This window comes from Canis lupus, chromosome 9 (genome assembly GCF_003254725.2).
Source record: "Canis lupus dingo isolate Sandy chromosome 9, ASM325472v2, whole genome shotgun sequence".
Taxonomy (NCBI): domain Eukaryota; kingdom Metazoa; phylum Chordata; class Mammalia; order Carnivora; family Canidae; genus Canis; species Canis lupus.
Genome location: NC_064251.1, coordinates 33,301,044 through 33,309,867, shown reverse-complemented (window position 1 = coordinate 33,309,867; position 8,824 = coordinate 33,301,044). Strand labels below are relative to the sequence as shown.

General features: G+C 45.4%; 1 protein-coding gene across 21 annotated transcripts in view; it reads right to left on the bottom strand.

Moving 5' to 3' along the window:
* The window catches only part of MSI2 (musashi RNA binding protein 2), a 391,492-nt gene that overhangs the window by 295,639 nt on the left and 87,029 nt on the right, over positions 1-8,824 (bottom strand). The window lies entirely within an intron of this gene.

Here is an 8,824-nt window from a genome sequence, read left to right as displayed (position 1 = left end):
ATATTAATTTTCCACAATGGGCAGGGTAAGTAGAGACAAGTTACTTCACCAGGTCCTGTTTCCCATCATCCAGTAAGGATTCATCTCAAGAGAGCCACAGAATCCTTGGTTTAGGAAAGGAAGGCTACAGTTCTCCTGGATTACAAGCAAAGCAAAGACTTCCCATTATAATACCCTATCACACTGCCATACTGAAACAGAAATGGAAATTTACATTTAATTTAAATGTCGGAGTCCAACTCTGCTCTACAAACTGCAATTTCGTTTCCATAACCCTCTGAAAGTCAACCTCATTTTATTCAAAAGGTCTCAGGCCATCATCCACACAGATCTGGGGCCCAGGCAGAGGTAAGGGTTTCCTCAGTTTCAGAAGGGAAGGTCAGGATCACAGGTCACCAAGGGATACCCCTTTTGCTGAACAATTACCCCAACACCAGAGATAAATACGGGCTTTTCTAGGAGAGCTCTGATTTTTTTTTTTAATTTTTATTTATTTATGATAGTCACAGAGAGAGAGAGAGAGAGAGAGGCAGAGACACAGGCAGAAGGAGAAGCAAGCTCCACGCACCGGGAGCCCGACGTGGGATTTGATCCAGGGTCCCCAGGATCGCGCCCTGGGCCAAAGGCAGGCGCCAAACCGCTGCACCACCCAGGGATCCCGAGAGCTCTGATTTTATATATTTTCAGCAAAGATAATTTGTGGACTATGTATGAAAATAGAATTTCATTTGTTCCACCTTTGTAAGGCTAGCCAAATATACATATAAGGAGACTGACACGAGGAAAGGGATATAATGGTAATAAGCCATGTGTCCAGATTTGGGGTTTAGAAAGTTCATGAACCATTTACAACATACACCCCATTCAATGCCGCTGAGCTCCCTTCAGAAGGAAACCAATATGAGAGATATTTCTGGACTTCCCGCCCCACAAAAGGGAGTCAATACTGTACTTGTCACAGTCCACGGCAAATTTTATGGACAACTTACAAATCATCAGAATTAAGTAGTTCACACAGAAACCTCTATCTTCACCTTAATCGTGCGGCACCTTCATACCCTGTAATTAGCCTCTGTTGAATGAATATTAAGTCCTGTGGAGGTATGAAGGGTCAATTATATCACCGAATGAAGAAAAGACAAGACACTTGTCTTGGACTTGGGTTCTGTCTTAAATTAACTTTTAATGCGGAACAAAATGTTATATGCGCTCTTCCTATATTCTAAAATTTTCCTTCTGTGGAAGCAATAAGATTTTAAAGATTTAAGAGAACCGAGAAACCAGAGAAGAACATTTTTCTCTCCGTGAGTTCACATAAACATCTGGAAACAGCACCCACCTAAGTGCTACTAGATTAAACGAGGTGGGGTCCTACCGCCCTCACAGGCAGGCAAGCAGGCAGGCAGATTCAGGGATGGGGGCGGGTCAGCTCTGCAGCTGGAAAGTGGAACTCAGAGCCCTGGACAGGTTTTCCTCTGGCTGACCCCCAGACCTCCTCAGCTCAGCCCTTCTTAGTCTCCTCAATGAAGCCAAACCCAGCAGACAAGAACCCCTCACCTCCTACTGAGTAGTTTCTCCTGGAGATGAGAGGCTACAGACAAAAGTTAAAGAAAGGCAAATTTGTTAAAGAGAAAAAGTTTCATCTGTTGCACCCCCGGGCCTCAATCCCTTGTGACCTGAGGCAGTGGACAAATCCCACTGATACATAGATTAAATACATAAGCATCAGAATGTGACAGCAGTCCATCTCCTTCCCTAAACCCTAAAGGCTGAGTATATGAAGACCCTTTCCGACTTCAAGGCCCACCCACAAGTGGCTCCACGGGGCTGCAGGCAGCTGGCTTCTGAAGCTTCATCCTAACAAAACAAGGGTCCACCCTCAGCTGCCTTTTCACTTGCTTCAAGTATCTACTTCTTCACCATGCTTGAGGGCAAAGAACATTCTAGAAAACCGTATTTAAACCACTTCTCTGGCGCTAAACCCTAGGACACCCCAAGGGGACTTCCTTTACAATAAGACACAGGGCCGGGCTCCCTTAAGTGGCTGGAGTTTCCCAAAATATCCTAAGTAACACCTAACAGTGCTGAGGGACCTCTCTTGGGCTTGGGAGCTAAGCGGAGGGGCTGACAGGCGAAGACAATGACTCAAGGGAAATAATCAGGGGACTGAAAAGGATCTTCACCACAGAGAGCAAAGGGGGTCAACCTTAGAGGAAATGTAGGAGTCCCCATGGGTCCAGCAGGGCTTCACCAGCAGGGATCTCCCTGTAGCCTGGGGTGTCACAGGCTGACCACAGATGACAGATACAACTCCCCCACCCACTCTGCCATCAATTAGCATTCAGAATGCCACCACCAGCTGTCCTTGATGGTTCACTCACACAACTTGGGGGAAGAGGCGATACCTTCAGGTATTCTGGGAGGTCCATTTTATAGATGGGGAAACTGAGGCGCAGACAAGGAAGTGGCAGCTGGTGGTCACTGGATTTGCAACCGTTGTCTTTCTGACTTCAAGGACCATGCTCTTAATTGTCAGCCCATTTCTCTCTCCCTTCCAGCTAGATTCATAATAACACTGACAAACATGCACAGAACAAAGACTGGCCTCAGTGAGGACCTACCTGAACAGCTTTTGACTGGGAGGTTCTCGGTAGAGATTGTCCCCACCTCCCACCCCAAGCAGTAGGATCTCAGGAGTTCTGAGACCTGAGGAGGGTAGATAAGAAGCAAGACCTTTCTTCCTGCCACTGGGATGGCAGGACCACCGGTTAACCTGTCTGAAGAGCAGCTCCCCTTCTCCAGCACGTTCTGAGAGATATTGGCATCGAGGCACTTTTGTGGGTGAATACAGTTGTCCTCCATAAAACCATCTCAAAGTAACAGCTCTGAATTTACCTATATCAGGTACAATAACTTCTACACAACCGCTAGAAGTGTATGAAAGTCAGTACTTCCTTTCTTTGCCCTAAACTTATTTTCCTCAAGCCTTGTACTTGTATTCACAGAATCACTATGTGACCTTTACTCTTCAACTTCCCTGGGCCCATTTATTTGCATACAATGAGACTTCTGACCTACTCAATCTCCCAAGTCCCCTCTAAACTTTATCGATCAGGATCCCAAATCCCTATTTACCTTCTGATATACCATGCTGATGCTCAACCCAACCCAATCTCACCTTCCCAAAAGATCTCTATACTTAAGTGATGCTTCTCCAGTGTGACCACGAACCCATAAAACACCCTGTGGGAATGAGAAAATGATGCTACTATGAACACAGCCTTGCCTCAGAGCAAAACTTGGCTTTCTGCTCATAGTCAATCAGAAGCCTTGTTCAGTGGACCACCTGAACAACCATGCATGGCAGCCTCATACATTTTCACTGAAGGTTACTACTGAAGGTTACCAGTAACTCAATTCTGCCATCAATAACAAGATTGGTAATTGATATAGGTTGACTATAATATATGCCCCAGACACTGAAGATACTTTGTTTTCAATGCTATTGAACAAACATAAAAAAAATATTAATAGCATACATGTATACTATACAGACAATACAATCAATACCCAGATACCTATCGGCCAGTTTGAGAAACAAAAAAATATTAACTTTGCTTTTTCCTAATCTAATCCCATCCCCTTCCCTCCTTACTCAAAGGTAACCATTATCCTGAATTTTGTGTGTACACTCTCACTTTTCTTTATATTTTTGCCACTATGAATTCTGCATATTTTTTAACATACGTAAAAGGAATTACAGTATAAGTACTCTTCCATGCTTGCCTGTCTCCTTCAATACACATTTGCAAATCATCAGTGTTATTAAGAGTGGCTGTAGTAATAAAGCAAGTGTCCCACATCATTCAGCGCTTACAACAGTGATGACACGGATACAACTACCCCATTCTGCACATGAGGAAACCAAGCCCCCAGGAGGTTAAAGGACTTGCCCAAGGTCACACAGATGGTTAGTGGTACAGCTGGGATTCAAACTCAGTGATGCAAAATAACAACAACAACAACAATAATAATAATGCAATCAGGCAGGGTGGCTAATAGGAGAGAGGTAACAGAAGCAGAAGCCCCGATCTTAAGGCACTTACAGGCAGGCCTGACTCTATAAAATCTGTCTGAATGCAGCCCCTGTTCTTACCTACTAGGCGATGCTACCTCCCCATCTATTTAAGAAGCTCTGATGGGACCTGCACCTGAGAATTCTGTAGCAGAAACACCTTCATTTGTCAGGGTAGACCACTTCTAATTCTTTTTTCTTTTCTTAAAGATTTTATTTATTTGAGAGCGCTCACCCATATAGGCGCACATGCGCGCGCGACCACACACACGTGGGAAAGGGAAGGACAGAGGGGGAGGGAGAGGGACAAGCAGACTCTGTGTGCTGATCCCAAGCCCAACGCAGGGCTCAATCCTGTGACCCCGAGATCAATCATGACCTGAGCCAAAATCAGGAGTCGGATGCTCAACTGACTGAACCACCCAGCCACCCTGAACCACGTCTAAATTCTAAAAGTGATCCTCACCATTTCATACTTATTCCAACACCACAAAAAAAAAAAAAAAAAGAAAAGGAAAAACAAACACCCACATACGGAGAATAGCTCTAAGTTTCCAAGAAAAGGCAGATTGTAGCTGATGAGGCTCCAACTATAGTCTTGAGTCATTAAACGTGTTACCTAGCAAACACTTAACCTTAAACATCATTGCAGTCATCAGAAAAGCCAACTTCAGCCCATGACTGGAACCAGCCTAGAGAAAAACACCCGAAGGAGTCATTTTACAGGTACAAAATGAAGTCTAGAAAAGAGAAAGAAAGAAGAAAAACCCACAAAGGCTTTCTCTTCTTCCCTTTGCCCTCAATTTCTCACGAATGCTCTCCTTCAGGGGCAAACAGTTGCCAAAATCTGTGACTAGGAGCTTGGAACTCCCTTTGAAGCCAAACCCACCAAGTTGTGAGTCCCTGGAAGAGCGGCCCCCCGTGAGCTACCTCCTTTGGGGTACACAGAAGTGCCATTCAGGAAAGAAATGAGGAAGCCCTGGTGTGACCAGCTGGGTCACATGCCATGAGATGGGCATGGACAGGAATCCTGGCTGAGTGATCCAGCCAGCCAAGGTCAAAGGTAAGGCCAAAGGTAAGGCCAAACCACAGACTCGGACAAGAGTAACAGCAAAGTGCCTTTGGCTCATCCAAAGGAATAAATAAATAAAGATTAATTTATTAATCTGGACAGCAAGCATTTCAACTTGAGCATTTTCTCTCCATATTTACTGATCAAATCTTGGTGAATGAGAGCACAATCCCTCTTCCTGGATCAAGAAAGACACACACAAGAGCCCCTCAACTGAAAAATCAAGTCCAGCAGGTCGTGATTTCACCTCTGAGTGAACAGGATGCAGCCACAAAGGGCTGGAAAGGGAGCCAGTGGCGCAGCTCCCACTGGCGTCATCGTTAATAAGTAAGCGGCAGCGGCCTGTGCAAAGCTCTCCTCGCCCTGGCAAGCACACTGGCGGGGCCGAGCAAGCGTAGCCCACCGGTGCCAAGGAAGCACACAATTCAGAGCTGAGCTGAGAGACCTGAGGCCTCCAGGAGGTGCCCAAGTGAGACTGGGTGCCTGAGTCCAGCTCCCAAGCCCAGCATCCTTAAGTGGCCCCTGCTCCACCACCCACGTCCTGCTGCTTTTCCCACCAGTCGCAGACCCCAAAGCTAGTCGCCTTGGAGGAGGTTCCTGGAGCTTGAAGCCATCCAGAAGCTGTCACTAGGGAGATGAGAAGTTCAGAACCCTAAGGAGGCCATAGCAGTGCCTGGCCTGTGGTTCTTGGCTGCTCTAGGAGGCCACTCCTCTGCAAGGGGCAAAGGGGGGTCTTTGTGGCGATGAATGAGGCTGTCCTCGTGGAGAAACGGGGCCAGGCCTGCTTTGTTTTCTCAGGAAGGCCTGAATTGTTAGGGAGTGAGCAAGTGCTGTGCACACTAGCGGGAAAAACAAATCGTTCTGGAGAACTGGGGCAGGGTCCGCTGAATGGGGAGGGCAGCTGGCCGGGGAGGTGCACGATTGGCGCATCTCACCCGCTCCAAAATAACCACACCAATTTGCACACGAATAAGCAAACACAAAACCCCAAAGCGGAGACATTCAAAACCGAAAGCAGCTGCTAATCACCTGTTTAATTTTTTTTTCTTAAATTAGCTGCAACTAAGAATTTTCAAACTCTCAAGTACAATACACAGCTTAACATTTTCATACACCTGTAAAACCACTAAAGTTAAATCCCATTACAAAAGGCTCCAACTTATAAAGGAGCAGTTCAAATACAGTTCTTATCAAATACAAACAATGGAAAATGATTTAGGCAGAGAACATCAGTCACTGGAAATTAACATTTGAAAAAAAATTTTTTACATAAAAACCATCTGTGTATTGAGACGGTGCACTCTGCTAAACCACAGGCCTAATTAAGGAACTAGAAATCAAGGCATTACATAGTAATGCATTAAGTTTTGCATGTTTTCTTTCTTTCTTTTTTTTTTTTTTTTTTTGAGTCTTGCTGAAATCTTATCAATACGGAATGTGTTGTCCTTTCTTCTCCGTAAATCTAAAATGATGTCTGTCTGTGTCAAATTGCTAAGTGCGCTTGCTTGCGGCTGACAGACAAAACACAACTTGTCTTAATCTGGGTGGTTCTCCCTTGCCGGCATCCCCACCCAAGGATATCTGCTTAGAAGTCCAGCCTGGGCATAAAAGTACCAAGAAGATAGAAATAAAGAAGCAAGCCTACTGGGAAAAAAGTTGTGCCAAGAGAGGAGAGCTGGTACGGATGGGTAACAAGGTCTAGAATTAAAATGTTCCATCTTTCCCCCAGCCACGTTCCCTCGTGAGCAAAGGATTAAAAAAGACCAATTAACAGTTATCATCCAAATGGCACTTTACATCTTACAAAGCCCTTGGTGGATATCTTAGTTGATGCATATGGCAACTCAGTGACCTGAAGATAAGGAAATGAGGTCTCTGAAAGGTTACATGGCCCATCTGAGGTTGCAGAGCTAGTTCAGAAGAGACATACCAGAGCCTGGAACCCAGCCAGGCCCTGCCTGCCCCCACTGCTTCTCAAAATAGCATTCCCAGGACAAGGGAAGAGTTTTGGCCCAGCCCGTGGAGCAAGAGAATCATGTGGTCTGAACAATGGTAACCAAGAAGCTGCATGTGATTGTACTTCTCCGTGCAGCTGTGCTTTGAAGGTAACAACACAGAACTTACTCAAGCTTTGACATGATCACCAACAGAAAGGCCCCAGGAAGAGGAAGCTAAGACAGACCAAAGGGAACGATCACTGTATCATGGACATACGGTGTTTTGTCTGCTCAGAACCCCTACCTCTGGGGAAGCAGCCCTCCATCACCCCTCTCCCCCACGCTGTGCAGTTCTAACGGGGCTGTCCATCAGAGACTGGGCCCAAGGCTGGGTCTGTGACCTAAGTAAGGCCCATTGGGGAACCTCCCTGAAAGCGATACACAGATGCTAAAGGAAAGCAATAATATTTCCAGTGGAGCTGCCAAGCTAATATATCCATCCAGGATTCTGGTGGCCATCTTATCCAACTCATGGAAAACATTTTATCTACAAAAGGAGCCAGTGAGGCCAACCCACAGAGGGCAGGAAGGAACAGAGATTGATGAGGGTCAGAGACAGCCATGATGACGTCATTTGAGTCCTTTGGAACTGACTGTAATGAAGGCAGGCAAGCTCCTGGACTTTACAGTTACGTGGGCCAACAGATTCCCTTTTGTTCCCGGGATCACCGATCTGTAACCCAAAGGATACTGACTTATGACACATAAGACCACATTAAATAGACACTGACGACATACATGTTTTTTCAGACTATCTCCACTTTCGATGCTCACTTTTGTGGCCCCATAAAACCACTTCCACTCTTGCCTTCTGGAAGCTACCGTCAGCCCAGCAGCTGGAGCACTCCTCTTAAACAGTTAATCATATTACATCATTCTCTGGCTCAGATCTTTCCCATGATGTCTCTTCAGTCTTTCTACAGGCTTCAAGGTTCCTCTTATCTGGCTCCTGCCTTCCTCTCCTAACTCCCCTATCTTACCCCACCCTGCATCTACCACTCTGTACCTCCTGCTGCTGCCTCACCCAGAGCTTTGGTGTCTCCTTCCCTCCCCTAACTAGAGTCACTCAATCACTTCCTAGAGTCCCTTGAACACCCTTCTGGCACTACTTATATCCTCTGATTCCACTTCTTCAATCCCCACTACCTGAAATCATATTTATTGGCTTATGGTCTCTCCAATTAGAATGTCAAATGAAAATGCCATCTCTCCAGGGCAGTGACTTTAATCATCTTATTCACTTCTATATCCCCAGTGTCTACCTTCTCTGATGCTACTTATTGAACAAATAAACAAAATTCCCATATAACAGCGTCCACACATCTCCCAAGCACCCAAACAGGGCCAGCATGGAATCCTGGGCCATTCCATATCCTTAGGCTTTCTATCCCAAAGCGAAGATCGCCAGAGTTTATGCTCTTGACCAAGGGTTGACAAACTACAGCCTTTGAACCCAGCTGTCCACTTTTATACAATCTGTAACCTAAGAACAGTTTTTACAGATGAACAGTGTGACTGATTTGATGCTAGAAAAAAAACTTTGAACTCTAATTCAGCAAAAATGTTATCCACCCCCCCAAAATAATTATATCCATTCTTCTCACTACTAAAACGGTATTACAAAAAAATCATACTGTTACTGTAATGACAGACCAGTAAAAAACTATTTCACAGTAAAAA